The 19,798-nt window shown below is 42.1% G+C and overlaps 1 protein-coding gene across 1 annotated transcript in view; it reads left to right on the top strand.

The window, feature by feature from the left end:
* Positions 1-19,798, top strand: part of LINGO2 (leucine rich repeat and Ig domain containing 2) — a 555,875-nt gene that overhangs the window by 93,842 nt on the left and 442,235 nt on the right. The window contains exon 2 of the mRNA XM_028712488.2: positions 17,895-17,999. The gene's annotated coding sequence lies outside the window, so the exon portion shown is untranslated. The remainder of the gene's footprint in view (positions 1-17,894; positions 18,000-19,798) is intronic.

Genomic DNA, 19,798 nt, shown 5'->3' with positions numbered 1-19,798 from the left:
ATATAAATCACCTAAATAAGTAAGCTAAATAAGCTTGGGGGGGAGGAGACATAGGGAGCTGTGGAAAGGCGGAGACATCTGCCTCATAGGGGGCAAGATCTACCAGGAAGAGCTGCCTTCTGGATTGTCTTGTTTCTTTGAATAAAGAGTTAACTTTATTGATGCTGTGTGAGTTACTGCTGACCTGCTCTTGGAACCTGCTCCTGACAGCAATACATCCTCTTTTGTTTGCCTCCAGCCAGTGGCGTAGCGTGGGTTGTCAGCACCCGGGGCAAGGCAAGTAATTTGCGCCCCTGCCAGGTAGGGGCAGAGAGCTGCGAGTGCGAGTGCGCCCCCTCCAGATGTTGCGCCCGGTGCGGCCGGCCCCCCTGCACCCCCCACGCTACGCCACTGCCTCCAGCACTGGATAATATTAATAATGTCTAGTTGGTGATATGAATTTACTCTCCAAATATTCTTCATTTTGAGTTTCGATACTGAGTCGTCACTGTGTGTTCTCTGAGTGCTGAAATATTTATTTGTTCACTTGGACCAGTGAAATGTTGTTTAAAATAGTTCCAAAAATGGATGCACTATTTATAAGAAAAGTGAGTAACATATGCAGAAAGAAGACAAATTCTTCTTGATCACATCTGTAAGCAGGTATAAATTTAGAGTGATGCCATTACTCTTATGTTTACTCAAAAAAATAGGGGGGGGGGGACATGGTGGCAATCTCTGTCCATTAAAGGTTTTTATTCCCTCCATGGGGAGCTTGGTAGGAGAGGATCAGTGATTTAAATTTGGAATTCATTAGGTTGCCCAAAGCTTGAATTCCCAAATTATCCTTCACCTACAGATAGCTTTTTAATGGATATATTTGGCATGCAATCCTGTGCAGCAACAGTAAATGGACTTATTGATTTACTTGAGTACGCACACATTCATGAAGGAAGGGGTTTAATGTATTGCTTTGAAATGGCAGACAGGAATTTGCAGGAGAACGGTGTAAAAAATGGATGACAGGTAGGCAAAGATAAAAACAGTGAAACTAATTGACATGCTGAGAGTCTGCTCAGTCCTGTGATGAATCTGGATTGAATACCTCAGCTTCTAGCCATGTGCGTGGCTGTCTTTTTAAATTGGCAAGGCTGCTTCCTGGTCAGGCATGCCTGTCTAGCTTACATCTATTAAAGTTAGCAACTTTAATATTCTATGCCCAGCTCCGCTCCCTGTTCCATCTCTTAATGTTCAGCATTGCAGTGGTTGGAGGAACACTCCGTATTCATGCATATTTGGACATGATGCTAAGCAACAATTGACCACTGCATATGGGCTTTTGCATTTTCCCACCCATCTTCTCTGGCATGGCTCAAAACTGGAGATTGGGAGCCTTTGCTTCCATTTTTCAGTAACTGTAGTTTAACATTACACGTGAAACCTAAATGGTGATGTCTAAACTTCATATTTATTGAGAAAAGCCAACTCCACAGACCAGAGCTTGTAGCTGACTGGCTTCAGGAAACCACAGTTAAGGCTAACCACAGTTTGCCTGGGTTCAGATGTAACACTAAACCATGAGTAGTTAGAAAGAGACACAAAAGCTTCCGATTTCTCCTCCTATCCACACCAGAAGAGGAAATGTGTTGATGAGCTCATGACTTATTTGTGTAATGATGACCCCTTGTTTAATTTTAACCTCCAAATTATGTCTCTGTGTGAGATTTCTATGCCTATGCATGCATACCCACTACAGTTAATAATTACTAAAAGTTTTTAAAAATTATTTTGTAATGTATTTAATGTGAATAGTGTTCTGCTTTATGTAGTGTTTTATAATCCACTATGGCATCAACTTTTTGATAACAGGTTTCTGAAATGGTGAAGGAATGACTAATGAATACAACAGGTAATCGCTGCCCCAGCATAACAGTCTGCAGAATTTATCACAAGTGTTGTCATTGCCATAGTGAGAGTGCCCTGGCACCATTGTTACCGGCTGGCAAGGCAATCTGTGTTGCTGACAGTGTTAAAGTCAAGGGGGCCCTTTGTAATATAACAATACTGATATCTGCTGTGCTAAATTTAGGATTCTGCTAGGATCCTGAGCCAGAGCTGCCTTGTAGGTTGTACAAGTGCAAGTGCTTTCTCCCTACTGTCCACTTGCTTTGTCCAGCTGTTCAGCAAGGAGAGAGCAACACTGTTTGCTCACCCTCACCACAAATAAATAGAAGCGGCTAGCTCAATCAGCAAGCAGTACCTCACTGTCCCAGCTGTTCTCTGCCTCCCTTAGCAACTTCTGCTGATGAGGAGTGCACAGATTGACTCAGTGCCAAGGTGTCACTTGAGACACTAGAAAATGAATGCTTGGAAGGGATCTTTGCTTCCTTCTATTAGTTTGGGCTGCCAGGAAAGGGAAAGGAGGCCAGACTGTTTTCTGGAAGAATGGGGGCTTGATCTGGCACGTCTACTTATCAAGCGTGTAACCTGCAAATCCAAGGCTGTATTACTATTATTTCTGCACCATCATGAATTTCCTCTATTTCTGATATCCGTATGTGATTTTGTTTATGTCTGAAAGAAATATTTGATTTCTGAAAAGGTGCTTCTACTCTAAACAGGTTGACCACACTTTTCTGAAAGTTATTTCAAGTATTGATAAATCCAGTCTTCATCTGTAGAACTTCTCTTATGGGGTTCTATAAGATCTGCAGTGAGGACAAAGTCAAGAATAGAATTTGTTGATCCTTGGCTGCCATCAAATGTGTAGTGGTGGATCATAGTATTTGGTCCAAACTTTTTGGACCAAAAAGATTTTTTTGTGATCTTCAGGGATTGGGTGAAATACATACTTTCACCTGGCAAAAAACAAAACAAAAAATTGCTACCAGTTCAAATTGCAGAAAAACTGCAACAAGTCAAAGCATGGCCTGCTGAAGCCCTCTCTGTTAAGTATAGTAATTTAATTAACTGAAATTGTAAATGCTTGTATGCGTTGCTGTGTGTTTAAATTTGATGGGTTGGTAGCAGAATTCTAGAGAGTTATCATGTGATTGGCTAATATTGGTCATATGGGAGGTATATAGTGAATGAGAGAACCCATATTATGTGAAGCAAGAGTACTGTGTTTTCAAATCCACTGTGAACACTGCTCAGTTGAATAGAGTGTTGCTGTGTTTCTTCTCAGCTTGAATGAAAGACAGCAATGCCGCAGGAGATGGTAAAAGTGGAAATCTCTCATAGGAGCTTCAGGGCATGGTCCATTTGAGATACAGAAGGCTGAAAGTGCTGAGCTCTGGAAAGAGAGGAAAATGCAGTTGTTTTGAATTTAGAAGAAGAGACTGTAAGCCCATGCTTGGAGAAGCACGTGACTGTAAATATTACTTTTTAATTCATCTATTACTATAAGTTTCTGCAAGCAAGTAAAGTAAAGTTCTGCAAGTCTGGACATTGGTTTAATTTCCAAAGAAGGATATCAGTTTAAGCTTCCTAGCTGCAATTTCACTACTCTTTCTTCAACACTCTCCACACCATGACATAGTGTGGCTCCTATTATACTGTTCTCAAATATGCCTATAAACAGTTTTCATTGGGAAATGAATGGACCTATGAAATATTTTTTCTCAGAGTTCCAAGGGCAACCGAGGCTGTCAATCTTGTTGCTACAGAGCGGTGTGAGTGAGGAGGAGTTAACGAGCTAACTCTGATATTTGAGAAGTCAAAACATGTTTCGCCAGTATTGCTTGGGTCCTTGGTGTGAAAAGGAACAGTGAGTGAATATAAAAGAACATTTCGTCAAACTTCATTCGGTTCCCTTGTTTTCACATGTACTCCAGGCAATGAAACACAGGTTCTTCCCCCTTCTCTCCTGCTGTTTCCTTATTCGCTTTCAATGCCTGCAGACTGATTTTGAGTCCGATGGTATAATAACTTCAGTAATAACTCAGTCACATGTTGGTACTTTCCTGTAGCAAGAGAGCAAGCCTAACATCTCAACTTAGAAAAGGAGTATAAGGGAAATGAAAGCATGTAGTCACATTTCTGGCATTTGGGTTAATACCGATGAACCCAACTCCCTGCTTCCATTCACCCTGCTCATCATCTACTTCTTGGTTTGTTTTGCATTTGGACACCTCTTAGTATCGTACCCAAATTTAGTGTGATGGTTCCCTTATCCTAGGGTTGCCATATTTCAAAAAGTACGAACCAGGGCATAACAAACAGGATTGACTTGCCTACGATCCAGGACAAAGCGCCGCCTTTTAGAAATTTCTCCCGGGCGCTTCAAATCCCTGTAATGTCGGGGGGAAATCCAAACCTATGGCAGTCCTACTGTATCCAGGCTATGTTAGGACACAGTTGGATGCCAGTTTGAATCAAGATGGCTGACTGAACACTATTTTGGGGGGTTTCATAGAATTCCCACACAATCCAGGTATGAGGCTGCTAGTAGAGTATAATTTCTTTATTTCGTACAATTTATAGTCTGCTTGACTGACACAAAATAAGTAATAAGAGTGGTCCAAATAATCTGCAAAATGGTTTAGCCTAATGTTGCTGAGTTGAATACAACATTGTATTAGGTGAGAAAGAGCAAGTGATGTAGGCTTGCTGGTAATTCCACCTGGCTGCAGCAGGAGAAGAGGTAAGAACCCAAGGCTCATGCCATTGGCTTACCTGGGAAACCAAAGAGCTCCATTTGCTCTTCCGTAACAGTTATGTAGCAGCAGCCCTCCTATCTGGCTGCTGCAGAGGGAGAAATGAGAAGAGGCCATTCCTAGAAATGGATGGACCAGTCTTTTTACTGTCCATGCCAGTTTCATATCTTCTTGTGCATAAGTTCCTTTCAGCATTGATCTGCAATTTTCCATTTTAAAAGATCATTCAAATTCATATTTAAATTCATACAGGGCCATCTTTACCTGGGGGTGCAAGGGGTGTGGGGCACCCAGGCGCCGAATTCTGGGGGGCACCAGGCACCTACCCCTGAAGCCACCTAAGCTCTTAACTACCTACCTGTTGTGAAATAATAAATAATTTTGATCAAGCTAGAAAAACAAAATACATATATACTTAGGTATTACTGAAATGTATACCTACTGTTTCACTAAAGGACTTTTGACTTTGTGTGTTCATTTAGCAAAGATGTGCCGCGTCAGCAGCGGCGCTTGTCATTCACAATGGCGGCACTTGACTCAATGATGGCGCTTGTCATTTTCAATGGCACTGTGCACACAAAATTAACTCTTACATCAAAATATGTTACGTATTACATTGAGCTGTGCTGCTCTGCGGCAGCGGGGTCTGTGGTACCTTTTACATGACTGATGTTTCTCCTAAGTTGGTGCCTAAACAATATTTATAAGTTTAAGTGTCCTGGTGTTGTATTTGTTGTTTAGTCGTTTAGTCGTGTCCGACTCTTCGTGACCCCATGGACCAGAGCACGCCAGGCACTTCTGATGTTGTATACTTAAGTGTATTGTAAATAAAGGAGCAAATAAAAAAGTTCTTTTTCCTCCCTTCTTTCGTAAACAAGAGATAATGTGTAAGCAGGATGTCTGACATAAGCATAACAACAGTTAATTTGGGGGCTAAACTAAATTTGGGGGCATTGGGCGGCAGCGCATATGCTAAAGACTGCAAAATCAAGTTGACCAGGAAAACTCCCAGAGCTCAGGAGCTGTGGGTGGTCTTCTTATTTCCCTGAAAACTCTAGATTTTGATCACAATAATTTCCCCAGGGTACTCAAATCATATTCATAGTTGCAATGAACAATCAGTGGTGATTCAGCACATTTGGTATAGCATTGTTGGTGGGGGGAAATCTTGGGGAGGATCACAAGTGCTGTAAACATTATTGAAGGTAAATTCCATTGAAATCATTCATGTCGTGTTGTTTGTATCAGACTTTAAACTGAACAATTATGAGAACTTAGGATTTCTTATCCTATACTAGCTTAAGGATAAGAATATTAGACTGTTTAGAAGAATCACTTGCTCAGCATTTTAGAGGAAACAGAAAAGGTAAGTTGGTAGGTTATGACTGGTGAAACTGTCTTTCAATATACGTATTCGAAAGACGGCTCATATGCCTAAGAATTAAATGATATTTCTGTCATTTTATTTTTGACACTTCTCCATGAGAGCAGGCGTAAAGATTTGTTTGATGAAGAGGAAGGATGTAAAATGCTACAAGGAGTCAAGTCAGAAATCACACCCATCAATTGATGAAGTTTTTATCTTAGAAATTGCATTTGTGGAAATGTATTGCTACTGATAATAGAAATTCGTACTGACACCTAGTTTGAGACAGATGGAATAATGATATGCTTATTAGCATTTCTAGCAAGGCAAGCAGTAGTATATAAATATGGATGTTTGAGATGTTGCTTAAATTACACGCTTGTAGATGGAGTTGTGTCAAAAAAAATCAGAATTGTAATATGCTGTAATAAATTATGAAAACTTGGCATTAGTAGTGACTGCAGAACGAGGGGGAAAGAGAGAACAAGGGGAAAGTTGAGATGCCTAGAATATTGGGGGGCCATATGTGTGAGATGAGGTGGTGATGAGTGAAGACATATTGGGGTCAACAACATACGCAGAGATAAATCATTTGTGTTCCTGGAACTGCAACACTTCAGACTACAGCTGGGAGAGTATGCGTTTGAATTAGCATTGAAAAGGAGTCCAAAAAAAGTTATAGAACACCTCTTCACATACTGTCATTGGTTACATGTTGAGACTTCAAAAAAAGAAAGAAAGAAAGAAAGAAAAGTATAAAATTCATTCCAGATTACAAAAGACTTTGATTCTTCCTTAGCAAAGGAAAAATTCCCATGCCCTCAGTTTAGAAACGTCAACTAGCACTTTCTGTAGTCCCTAGTGAAAAAGGAATTTTATTCTCAGCCACAACTGGTGCAGAACTGGGAGGTTTTTCCCAGTGGGAAGCAAAGTTTTGTTAGGTGTTTCTTCTCTTTCACAACTTGACGGGAATGGCATCAGTTAGGGTGGCTCAAAATGGGGGTGCCCTTCAGGGGTCCTTGAGAGGTGAATAGCCCCCGGACCTAGCTGGGGTGGGCTGGGCTGATCAGTAGCCATCTTGAACCTTCCAGTGGTCTCATTCACTTGACCTTATGCCTTGCTGGGACCTCAGCACTAGGTGATTCCCAAGAGGATATCTGGCAAGTGTGCCATGATTATGGTTGGGCTTCAGATCGGAAGCAGATCTAGCCCTCTCTCCACAGTGCCATTGCCAGTCCCACCTTAGCCTGCATGTTGAGAAAGTTGTGGATAGTTTTCACCCGCACTTGTCTCTGAGTCACTTACTGGGTTGCGTCAACACTTGGGGTACAAATGGGGGCTTGTCTAAATGACTGTCATTGCAATCAGCTGATCAGTGCTTATAACAAACTTTGCTGTTAAGGAACAATCAGGAGCACACTTTAAGGCTTCAAATTGTTCCTTTACAGCCACTTCTTTCCCTGTCATGTGGCCCAGATTAAGACCCCATGCAGGGCCTGATTTGGCCCACAGGTCTTCTCCCACTGCTGATTTAAAACTCTAAAATCAATTGGCATGATTCATCTACAAATCACATATTCCATCCCAACATAATTGGTACTCAAGACAGACCTGATTCTTCTTACACAATACATCTGAGAGTTTTCTCTACAAGTGTAAGTTCTAGAAATATGACTTTTGTGGGTGACTTCTTCCATGTACTAATCTTTCAGAGAAAAACATTAATTTATTAATTTCTGAAATGTGTATACTGCCCTTCAGATGAAGATCTCAGGGAGGTTCACAGCATAAAGTTCAAGATCTTCAATATCATTGTACTCATCTCTAGGAAGGAGGACAGAAGTCAACTTTAAAATTGCAGAGTAGTCATCTTGACTGGCATTCACAAGAGAATTGCATGCTGAACTCCTGCTTCATACATAAACACGCTGGGTTCAGATGGATAATCTTGCCCAGGAGAAACAGTCAGACTTCCGGTCAAGCTTCTGAGCTTCTCATATTTCAACATTCAGAAAAAGAAATACATTTTGTAAAAATAAAAATAATAATCTTTTAAATTTTACATTTGAAATTAAGCACCTTTTATTCTACCATACATTCATTAACTTCCCTCCCTCCCTCCCCTTCCAAGGTTGATTTAACTTATCCACCATTCCTGCATATTTTAATATATCCAAGCAATTTAATTTCCCTCTCTTACATCAGTTCAAACTATGTTATGCTCTTGAATTATTTTAATACTGCCAGCATTTTTAACTGTACAGAATTATTTTCAATATACTCAACAAAAATTTCCACTCATCTTTAATTACCTGTTCTTCTCTTATTCTACTTGCTAATTCTGCATATTCTATCATCTTAAATTGCCAATCTCCCTTACTCGAAACCTCTCTTTCCATTGTTGGGGTAGCAGAATCTGAGCCGCTGTTGTTGCATACATAAGTGTTTTTCTCTGACTCCTGGGAAACTCTGAACAATTCCTAGTATAAATGTCTCTCTTTTTGGGGGGGGGGGTGTTTGGAACATTTTTTAAATCACATTATATATCATTTCCCAAAATACTTTAACTTTTTTGCATACCCACCACATATGGAAAATGGTTCCTTCTACTTCTTTACATTTCCAACATGTCTTGATTCCACCTTATACATCTTAGCCAATCTGCTTGGAGTTAAATACCATCTATGGATCATTTTTGGGTAAATCAATGTTGTTGTTGTTGATCTAAAGGAGCATTTGAGTCTATAAGCAAGGGAACATTATGAGCTATAACATATTGACAAAGGGTTGTGGTCATTGATTAATTCTCTATAGTTTGTAGATGTTAGAACTGCAACCTCTGGAAAACCATCTTAAGTATTCCAGCCACCAGGGGAATTAAACAGATGTCATGTCCTTAAAAAGAAGAAGAAGCTTTTAATAAAATGGTTGATTGTAACCCTAAGAAAGAGAATCTCCCCCCACCCCTGGCATAAAACATTTCATTCGCTTTAGAAAGACCATTTTACCCTATTCCCAAACAAACTGGAGTCATATGTGGTTATTGCTTTAGGAAATGTTTGGCAGAGCAAATGCTTGAACATTAATTATGTTGAGAATGAAGGTATTGCTTTTGCTATGACCTACAGTGAAGACATTAACTAACAGTATGCACAAAATATGTAATTCCTTGAGTTCTACCTTTAAGAATTGTCTCCCTTCTTCTTCTTTTTATATAAAAAAATAAGCTTCAGAAGATTTGGGAAGTATCCTTCTCTGGAAATACTTCAGAAATGAATGATTAAGGACTATCCTACCCTTTCTCTCCCATTTCTTTTTTTCAAGTCTCCCATATCTCTTTCATTCTTTTCCTTCCTATGGGCCAATTTCTGTAAATTGGCCAATTGTTGCCGGCAGTGGGAGTGGTAGATTTCTTTGAAGCCCACACTAAAAGCTTCCTCCTATTACAGGATGTCACCATGCTGAAGTAATACTCTACGGACACGTTGAAAAGCTCTCCTTATTGACGGAAATTACTGTCAAAGTGAATATAGGGTGATGAGACAAAATGGGAGTGGATGGTGGCCACTGCAGCACAAAGAAGCACGGCAGTCCCAATTTTGAACTAGCTTCTTTGTGGAGAAAGCTTTTCTGTCCCCGTTCCGGATCCCTTGGTATGGTACATCAATAGCTTCCTCTTTCCTTGAGAAAGTTTTGTTGTTGAGTTTTTCTCAATAAGGAACTACCGTTGCAACATTTTATTCAATAGCAGAGGAACAGGTAGTTGTTAAACGCTTTCAGCAGGCCTGGCATAAGTGACTGGTTGTGCATCCGCCACCGCCACCGCCACCCCCATCTTAATCATTGCCACCAGCACCACTCCTGCCCCAGTGCCATCTTTGTCTTCTCCGTGCCCCCCTTCATCCTTGTCTTCTTTTTACTGATATAGAAAAAATAGGGGTGGTTGGCTTTTGCTACTCAACTCCCCAAGGGACTGAGTCCCCTAAGTCCATGATTGGTCAGAGATGAATGAGTGGGGGCAGGGTGCAGTGAAAGCAAGGCAGATCTTTATTTTTCTGTTGCAATAGAGTTCCCTCCCTTCCTTGCAAGGAGGCAAGAGAGCCAGAACCAAGAAGAAACATCTCTTTTAAGGGTTTGCATTTTGGCACGAAGAAGAAGGGCATCTCCTCTACAAAAAGTCAGAAATTACATCACACGCAAGGTGGGGTTACTGTGGCTCAGGCAAGCCAAGGTGTTTTATTCCTGAGGATTTAGCAAGTTTTACATAGTTCCAAACATAGTTTACACAAAACATTAGCATTTGATAAGACAATCAGGATGCCCGTCAGACATCCCTCAGTGCAGAGCATCTGGGCAAACAATGACAATTCATACAAAGGAGGTTCATAGATATAGGAGAGGAATCCCTTCAGGAACTTCCCCTGATTGCTACCTGCCTACCTGTTCTCAGGCTGGGGGGGGGGGTTAAGGAGACAGAGGAAATATTTGGAATCTTTAGGCGAGCCAAGATGGCTTTTAGATTGCTCTCCTGTACTATTTTAGACATGTAGTTTATATATTTACGTATGTGTGTTTACCTTGTGCAAGTATCAGTGGCGTAGCGTGGGGGGTGCAGGGGGGGCCGGCCGCACCGGGCGCAACATCTGGGGTTAGGGCAAATCCACAGGTTAGGGGGCGCAAATCCACGGGTTAGGGGGCGCAAATCCACGGGTTAGGGGGCGCAAATTACTTGCCTTGCCCCGGGTGCTGACAACCCACGCTACGCCACTGGCAAGTATCAACATTTATTCTATATTTAAGACCTTAGAATTCCTATAACATTAAAAAGGTAAAGGTAAAGGGACCCCTGACAGTTAAGTCCAGTCGCGAACGACTCTGGGGTCGCGGCGCTCATCTTGCTTTACTGGCCGAGGGAGCCGACGTTTGTCCGCAGACAGTTTTTCTGGGTCATGTGGCCATGACTAAGCCACTTCTGGCGAAACCAGAGCAGTGCACGGAAACACTGTTTACCTTCCTGCCACAGTGGTACCTATTTATCTACTTGCACTTTGACGTGCTTTCGAACTGCTAGGTTGGCAGGAGCTGGGACCAAGCAATGGGGGCTCACCCCGTCACAGGGATTCAAACCGCCGACCTTCCAATCAGCAAGCCCAAGGCTCAGTGGTTTAGACCACAGCGCCACCTGCGTCCCTCCTATAACATTACAAAGCCCTTTATATCTTTGCTGCCACATTAGTGGCAGTAGTAGGGGCTTCTGCTGCCTCCCCCCTGCCTTGCCTTGCTCTGTGATAGCCACTATGGCCTTATGGGTGAGTTGGCCAGGAGACTGCCTGGCCTGTTGCAATATAATGTGGCGGCTAGAAAGTTTTGAATGTTTTCTGTCACCTTAAAAAATATATATCTATATTAGAATCTATATTTTCTATATTAGAAAAAGACACTTTGATGGGTACAGAAGTATATCTTTGAAGTATCAACAAATTTTAAAAATGCCACAAAACCGCCACACCAATTATACATTCAAAACAGCCTTTCTGACTGGTATAGCAGCTCAGGCACTCTGCTGGCTGCCATCCTCTGAAGGACCTTGTTGACCCTTTCTCAGAGTGAGGTAAGGCAAGAAGGGAGTGATGAAGAGTTTTGGCCCACCAGGTGGCTGGTCATCCACACAGCTAAGATAATAATAAAATTGTGAGGCACTTGGAGACACCAAGTTGTAATGAAGTGAGCAGGAGGCGTTTGGGGGCACAGTTTTGCAGCTCCCATGCTTCACCACCTGAGACAGTTGCATCACTGTGTCTCAATTTTGGGCCAACCTTGGCTGTTAATACATGATGAATGCAGGGGTAGCTTAACATGGTGTGAACTACAATTTGCATCAGCCCCAACCAGTATGGACAATGTTCAAGTATGATGGGATTTGTAATCCACACTATCTGGAGAGTACCACATTGGCTACTCCTAGCTTCAGGTCTGTGACATCTAGCTGATTATTTTATTACCTGCAGAATCCTTTCCAAGAAATTGTGTTAGTCTTATTAACACTAATTTTCCTTCCTTGTGTTGGAAGTAAAGCAATAACCTTTGTATTCCCTTACCTGGACCAGTGGGGAGTGGGTAATAGACAAAAAGGCAACCTATTGTTCCCTTTGCTGGTTCTTTCTTAAATTGCTGTTTGTTGACATGTAGATTATTTCTCAGGCTTTACTTTCTTCCTCCTCCAGGGAGTTAATGTTAGTGTTTACCTCATGAATGCTCCTTGACCATATGCTAAGCTTGTACTCAGAATGGCTTTGTTTCTAAGGAGTTATAAATCCTAAGTTTCTTTTTTACCTCAATCAGAAGTCATACTAGACTATCTGGCTCTGCATTCTACTGCTATATATACCAATCTCCAACACTTTAAAGATTTCTCTGAATCTTTCACCTAATGTCCAAATTCACCTCATAATTTCTTGAGGTGAAATTTGGTAGAAAATCTAGTCAAAGGAAGTTCTAGTGCTGCCACAAAGTTTATAGCATCATCACAAGAAACTTGTGACTTTTCTTACCAGATGCTAGTTGGTGGCACTAAGCAAAGCTCTTTGTCGAGTTTGAGAGACCTCCGGTGAAAAGTGTATAGAAAATAAATAAAAATGATTTCATAGTCCCAAACCTGTGATTGATTAGCAGCATTGGAGGACTTAGAACATATCAAAGGCTTTCAAGGCTGCAGTCCTTTGATAGAAATAGATTGCAAACCCACTTTGGTTTTAATGGAGCAGGAATTTCTAACAATAATGTGTTTCTTGGAACTCATCTAGGTTTAGTTTTTAAGTGTGTGTGTGTGTGTGTGTGTGTGTGTGTGTGTGGTACAAACCACTGAAAAAACTACATAACCTCCCCGTATTTCGCATAGCTCAATGACAGAGCTTATTCCCTACATGATATAGATGGTGCAGGATTAATCCCCATCATCCCACCATCTGCAGTTCAAAAGAACTCAGCAGTTAGGAAATATGTGATACCTTGAAGACGCACTCCCGATCAGAATAGACAGCACTGGACTACATGGGCCAACAGTCTGACCTCAATATGAGGTCTGCTCACCTGGCTTATAATGGTTATGTGAATGAGACCTATGACATATTTTTGAGGTTGCGTCTCCATTCCACTGTGTTTCAAATTCCAATGTGAACACACTTCACCTATAGCTTGTCTTCATTTCTTTAAACATTATGGTATCTTTGAGAGTCAAGAATACTAATGGGTTTTCCTTGTCAACTTAGTTTATGACCTGGACCCAATCTGTCATCTGAACTTATGACTTAAAAGAAGTTCCCTCACGCAAGATGGCAGGCCTATTGTTTCAGACTAGTGAGATGTCAGAACAGCAAGTGAAAGTATTAATATTTATATCACTGCTTTTCAGATCATAGCCTTAGTTCCCAGAACACAACGAGCAACGTCTTTACTAATTGGCTTTCAGGCAACTGGGTCTGAAGAGTTTTGTGCTTTAGGGAGAGCAGCGGGCCTGTCTAACCTATTTAATTAGATGCCAACATTGTAATATCTGAATTTCTGAGAACCTCAGATCCTGGCTTCTATGGGAATTGCACTTCATATAGCGTCAGAATGCATTTGACACATTACAGATGCATGAGAAGAAACTTTGAAGATGTGCTTAACAAACAAGTAAATGGGTAACAGGTGCTTAACTGGGTTACATCAGCGACCTACTGTAGCCCAGTTTTCTGACGCTGGCAACAGAACAGTGGATCATGGCAGAGAGTACTTATAGGGTTCCATTGTCTACTAGCTTTAGTAGTCAGCATCAGTACTATGTGCAGTCTTTGTTCACTTATCACAGATTCCTCAAATCCAGTAAGGTGAAGAAGTTTCTTTAAAAGGCATTTGCTTCGCTATTGCCAACACTTCCTCGCAATATGAAGCTGCCATGGCTTTTGTGGTGGCACATCTTATTTCTTGTTGGGTGATAGTGAGGGCACTTCTACAAAATACCTTTTTGATGAGGTATGCACACAAAACTTAACCTGGATACTTTCTGGAATGGCTTAGACAAACCACATCTAGGCTGAGCCCATGCATTTCAGCTTTGCATTCTGGACCCTCAGTTTAACATTTCTTACAAATGAAAATTAAATTGCTGAATCTTGAGATTCCTTCTCAGGCAAACCTAGGTTGGAGATCTGAGGAATGCGCTATGAGTTTGGAGAAGCTCAGAGAAATTTCGGAAGTGGGTTCTGAACATCCTTAAGAGGGAACCGTACAGGTTTTAATCAAGCTGTGCTATGGTTGCTGTTAGGAATGAATTATTCAGTCAGTTTCTGCTCTGTGTCAGACTTGCATGTTCAGAAGTCTGTTTCATCCTTTTTCTGAATTACACTGTAGTAAAAAAGAAGAAGAAATATTGGCGCCAGAATAAAGATATTAAAGTATTAAATACCGTTTTGACCTTTTTTCACAAAGTAAGAATTCATACAGTTTGTTTATTACCAAGCACATATTTCTAAACACATTTTGTCATTAAATAAAGACTTTGGTATTTGTCTGATCTGAGAAAGGCATCACAAAATCAAAGATGTGCAATATCTAGAGGGGACAGCAACCTTTTTCAGCCATGTGCCGGTCCACCGTCCTTCAGACCATGTGGTGGGCTGGACTATATTTTGGAAGAAGAAGAAAAATGAATGGATTACTATGCCCCACAAATAACCCAGAGATGCATTTTAAATAAAAGGACACATTCTACTCATGTAAAAACACGCTGATTCCTGGACCGGCTGTGGGCTGGATTGAGAAGGCGATTGGGCCGCATCTGGCCTTAGGTTGCCTACCCCTGATCCAGAGGATAGTTACTTCTTGTGTGTGCTGACAACACGAAGTGTGTATATATAGCTTTGGGTAGCATCCTATTATTATTATTTTAGCTACCTTGTGCCTTTCCAATTTCCTGCAGGGGGTTGGACCAGATGACCCTTTGAGTCCCTTCCAACTCTACCGTTCTATGATTCTATGACTCCAGCAGTAGCACAGTTGGCAAAGTGACCATCAGCTATTAATTGAAGGGGGAAAGGGCACCTGCACAGTCCCATTTCAAAGACGACCAGTGTTAAGTGTGCTCTTCTGATTGCCATGCTTATTATTCATCCTGTAAATTAATTGGCTCGTGCAAGAGTGAGAATCTCATCATATTTGCATATACTGAAGAGAGAGAGATGCTTAATGAGGAAGTGTGCTGTCAGATACAAAAGCCTTAGGTTGCTGAAATAGGGAAGTTGATGGCCGGCTAATATAGTTCAGCACAGTTTCTTGATTTCAGGTTCCCCCTCCCACCTGAGACGTTAGAAAAAGAAAGATTCTTAAAGAGTAACTTGATTAGAGTTGCTGCAAATGCATTCAGGTGCATGGTTCTAATTATTGATCTGGGGAGAGGGGTAACGTGTGAAATTCAGCTTCTGAATATGCTAGGGAGAGACGAGAGGGAGAATCGACTGGTAACAGGAAAGATACAGAACTGACAGTGGACACACAAGCATCTGATGTGACTCAGGGATGCAGATAGTCATTGCAGTGAGTTGACTCCTAACCTTTGCATATACTGCAAAGAGCCAGTGTGGTGTAGTGGTTAAGAGTGGTTGTCTCGTAATCTGGTGAACCAGGTTCGCTTCCCTGCTCCTCCACATGCAGCTGCTGGGTGACCTTGGACTTGTCACATTTCTTTGAAGTCTCTCAGCCTCACTCACCTCACAGAGTGTTTGTTGTGGGGGAGGAAGGGAAAGGAGAATGTTAGCCGCTTTGAGACTCCTTCGGGTAGTGATAAAGTGGGATATCAAATCCAAACTCTTCTTCTTCTTCTTTTGTCAGGAGTGTTTTGGTGTTTTAAGATTTCTTGCTAAATTTTGCTGTCTGGTAAGATTGGCTAAGGCTATGGGAAGGGAACTGTTGGTTGCAGGTTTAGATGTTGCTGTCAGCACATGAGCAAGACTCACCTGTGCCCGACTTTCCACCCTTTCATACCTGATCCCTCTTTGCTTTTAATTTCTGCTGCAGCAGAGTTGGAGTTTTGTCCTCCTTTTAAAATGGTTCTCTTTTTGAGAACCAGACTAAAATCTTACTCTAACTTAATTTTATGTTGAAACATACAGATTTCAAATCTGAACATCTCACTGTGATTACTTTCCCCCGCTCCCACCCTGCCCCCTTATGGCTTACCGACTGCACTGGAAGACGGTGCAGCAATGACTATGGTTGCCATATTTTGAAGAGCAAAAAAGAGGATGCTATGACAGCTCTTGTTTTAAATACCCCTACTACATGTAGGCTGTAGAAGTTGTGACATATTGCTGAGCGGGGCAGGAGAAGTGAAGAGGAAAGCAAGTCTTCAACCACCAGTTATGTCTATATGTATCATCCAGAAAGTATAGCCAGAGTTTTCCAAAGCAGTTTTCAATCAATGTGCCATTCAGAGCAAATAAATGCAATTTGTCCCAAATTTTAACGCCTGAAAAAGAGGATGTGTCTGGGTGAAAGAAGACACATGGAAATCCCAGCAATGATCTGTAGGGGCAATTTATCCGGAAGACAATTGTATTTCGAGGAGATAAGTGATCTAACTTGGTCATCTCTTCCTACCTCAGTTTACTTTCCCTCTATCTCTTGTTCTACTCTTTGAGGGCTGAGAGCAGCCTTTAATGCATAATCTGGTGGAAGGAAGAAGTGATAATGCAGGGTACCTTTTGACCTTCTTTGATGTTAGACATTGCTTGGAGGGATGTGTGGTATTGGAAGAGGCAGGGGCGGAGGAAGGGGGTGCGGTGGGGGCGAGCTGCCCCGGGTGTCACCAATGAGTGGGGTGACAAAATGACAGGACAGCACTCACCACGGGGCCTGCAGTGCACCCAAGCCACGCATCTCTCCCAGGAGTGACATGGTGGCTTGGGCACCTGCAGGCTCCACCCTGCCCCAAATGGTCTGCCCGCCAGTGGCGTAGCGTGCGGGGTGCAGGGGGGGCCGGCCGCACCAGGCGCAACATCTGGGGTTAGGGCAAATCCACAGGTTAGGGGGCGCAAATCCACGGGTTAGGGGGCGCAAATTACTTGCCTTGCCCCGGGTGCTGACAACCCACGCTACGCCACTGCCGCCCGCCGCCTCCCCCTCAGCTGTAGGGCAGCTGAGTGGGGTGAGGCAGGCAGACTCCTTAGAGGCCCCGCAGAGCATCCTGCCCTGGCTGGCCCTGGCAGGGCATTCGCACCACCCCAGGCACCTGATTGGTTTGCTCTGCCACTGGGAAAAGGGAGCTAGCTAATGAATAATCTGCACATAGGCAGTTGGGCAAGCCATGTAGGCTACAGTAGCTATCAATAATCTATAAATCAGGTGGTTTTGAGGCATAGCTTGGAAGCTCATGTACAAACTGATGGCTAGAAGCTCGTGCAACTTGAGACTACCTGGGGTTCACTTCGCCACTTCTTGAGGGCTTCCCTGTGGCAGATCAAAGTGCTTGCTTGGTAATGTATATAATGCTTGCTGTTTAGAATAAAATATTTAATCTTCTTACTCACTTGTGTTTGTATTGCTTCTGAATCTCGTAAAAAGAACCACCTTGCATTTGGCAAGACACATTCTTTTACTTTTAGCAACTGAGTAGGACAAAAGTCATCAGCACTGACAATGTTCTCATGACCTCTTCCTCATACTGGCTAGTAGCAACCAGCCTCCTCAAATGTGGTGCAAATGAACAGTGTGTTGTTTTAACTCAGCTGATCATGAACCTGGGAGGTATACCAGAAGCTGGATTATTATTTGTATGGTTTGATTAACACAGAAGTTATAAAGAAAATGGTGCTCTCTCCATGAATTCTTAAGATTTCTTCTTTGTTTTCTAACAGGAGATCCTTCTGGAAACACTACAAAATACAGAACTTTGCTTCTCGTGGGTCTCTCAATGTACGTCCAAGCTTGAATGAAGAACACGAAAAGTACTTTGCTTTACGGTAAGCTCACAAAGACTTCAGACTGTGTCTTGCTCAAAAACTTTGGATCAATGTTAAAAGCATAGCAAATGTGTAAAAGGGCATTAGTAACTGCCCTGGCATATGTCTTCCTCATGATGTAGCAGCCAAGTGCAAAGCAATCTGAAATCCTTTCAGCAATTTTACTTGAAGTCATTTACTTGGGCAAACAATAATTTGCATGCTTGTGAAATGATGTAAACAACAGAGAACAAAGTTGTCTTGGATGCAAATCCATAGACATTCTTGCAGTTCTTTTATGTTTGTTCATTAGACTATCTTATGAGCACATGGTGACTTTTGTTTTCAGAACTTGTAGTTGCGTGTTCAGACCTCCCTAAATAAACACACATTTGACTCAAATTTTAGTTTTGGATTTTGGCAGAATTTAGGCCACAACTTTATTGATTACAGAGAGTTAGTGGTTGCATAGGCTCTGGTTCGACTAGCTCCCTGCAGGTAGCACTGACCCAGAGCTCTATCATAGGTTAGCCAAGGGTGAACACCTGAGGTAGGCAGAAAGCCTGGGAACAGACAATGTCCACCCCCCAGATGCTCCCCTGGATTCAGGCACGGGCACAACCCCCTCACGGGGGTTGACCAAACCAAGTTGAGTCCCTGGATTCCTTTAATGGAATACCCTTCACACAGGGATGGCGAGACCGTTCTCCCATCCCTATCACCTGAACCAGTGCCTATCTGCAACCTTACAAGTTGTGACGATTTGCTACGCAGCAGGTGAAACCCAAATGGCAACAGCCAATCAGCCAAGCGGGGAAAATTCCTGCCGTGCCCCTGTCCCAATGACAGATGACACACCACGGCATAACAAGGTCAATCACAAAATGCCCTAAATATAGGGAGAGGTGGGCGGGTGCTCCGATGCATGAGCTGAAAGAGGAAGCTCTGGGTCACGTGCATATATATAGGTCCCTCGATCCGTTTAGACTGTACCCCATTGGCCAGATTAAACCCAGCAATGAGGGACCTACCAATCGAGTGTTGTGGCTGTCCAATATACCCACCCACAACACAGGAAGTCAGTCTCCAGGTCTCACCGCAACACTTGCCCTCTTTGAGGTAGGACACGCTTTGCTTAATGTAAACATCCATGATAAACATCTGGTCTTACAGGGAATTTAGGGATGAGAATTAAACCCATTATTTTAAAAACTGTTTTCACCCAAGGCTTTCATTTTTCAGTGGCAGCTTAAGGGTAAATTCTGAAGCTGAACTTTATTTATTTATTTAAAAATAAGTGGATCCTTTTATTAACTATTCCTTGTTAACTCCATAAATGATTAAATTCTTTCTGGAAAGGATGACAAATGAACCAAGCTATCCAAATCATGCTCATATTAATTAAGGACCTTTTTCTTTTTTAATTAAATGAGCTAGCTACAAATCCAGCAATTATTTTTGAATATCTCAACAGCAGAAAAGATTTTTGTGTGTGTGTTCCACTCTCAACAAGGTGTGATATATATATATATATATATATATATATATATATATATATATATATATATTTGCTTTCGTAGATTTTCACGGGTATAGGAATGCAGGTTTTGGTGTCCTCGGGTGTCTTCCCGTGTAAAAGTTGGGGTGTCTAGGCGACGTTTCGACGAGGTCTCACTCGTCATCTTCAGGCTGGTGCTTTCGGCTTCTTGTTACTGGAACAGAGCAGGATCTCAGTGTTTGAGTTCCTATAAATACTGTTGAGGGGTGTGGTGTATAGCCTCCTGCCCAGAACATTGGAGGCTATACACCACACCCCTCAA

This window comes from Podarcis muralis, chromosome 17 (genome assembly GCF_964188315.1).
Source record: "Podarcis muralis chromosome 17, rPodMur119.hap1.1, whole genome shotgun sequence".
Taxonomy (NCBI): domain Eukaryota; kingdom Metazoa; phylum Chordata; class Lepidosauria; order Squamata; family Lacertidae; genus Podarcis; species Podarcis muralis.
This window is presented reverse-complemented; position numbering and strand designations above follow the sequence as displayed.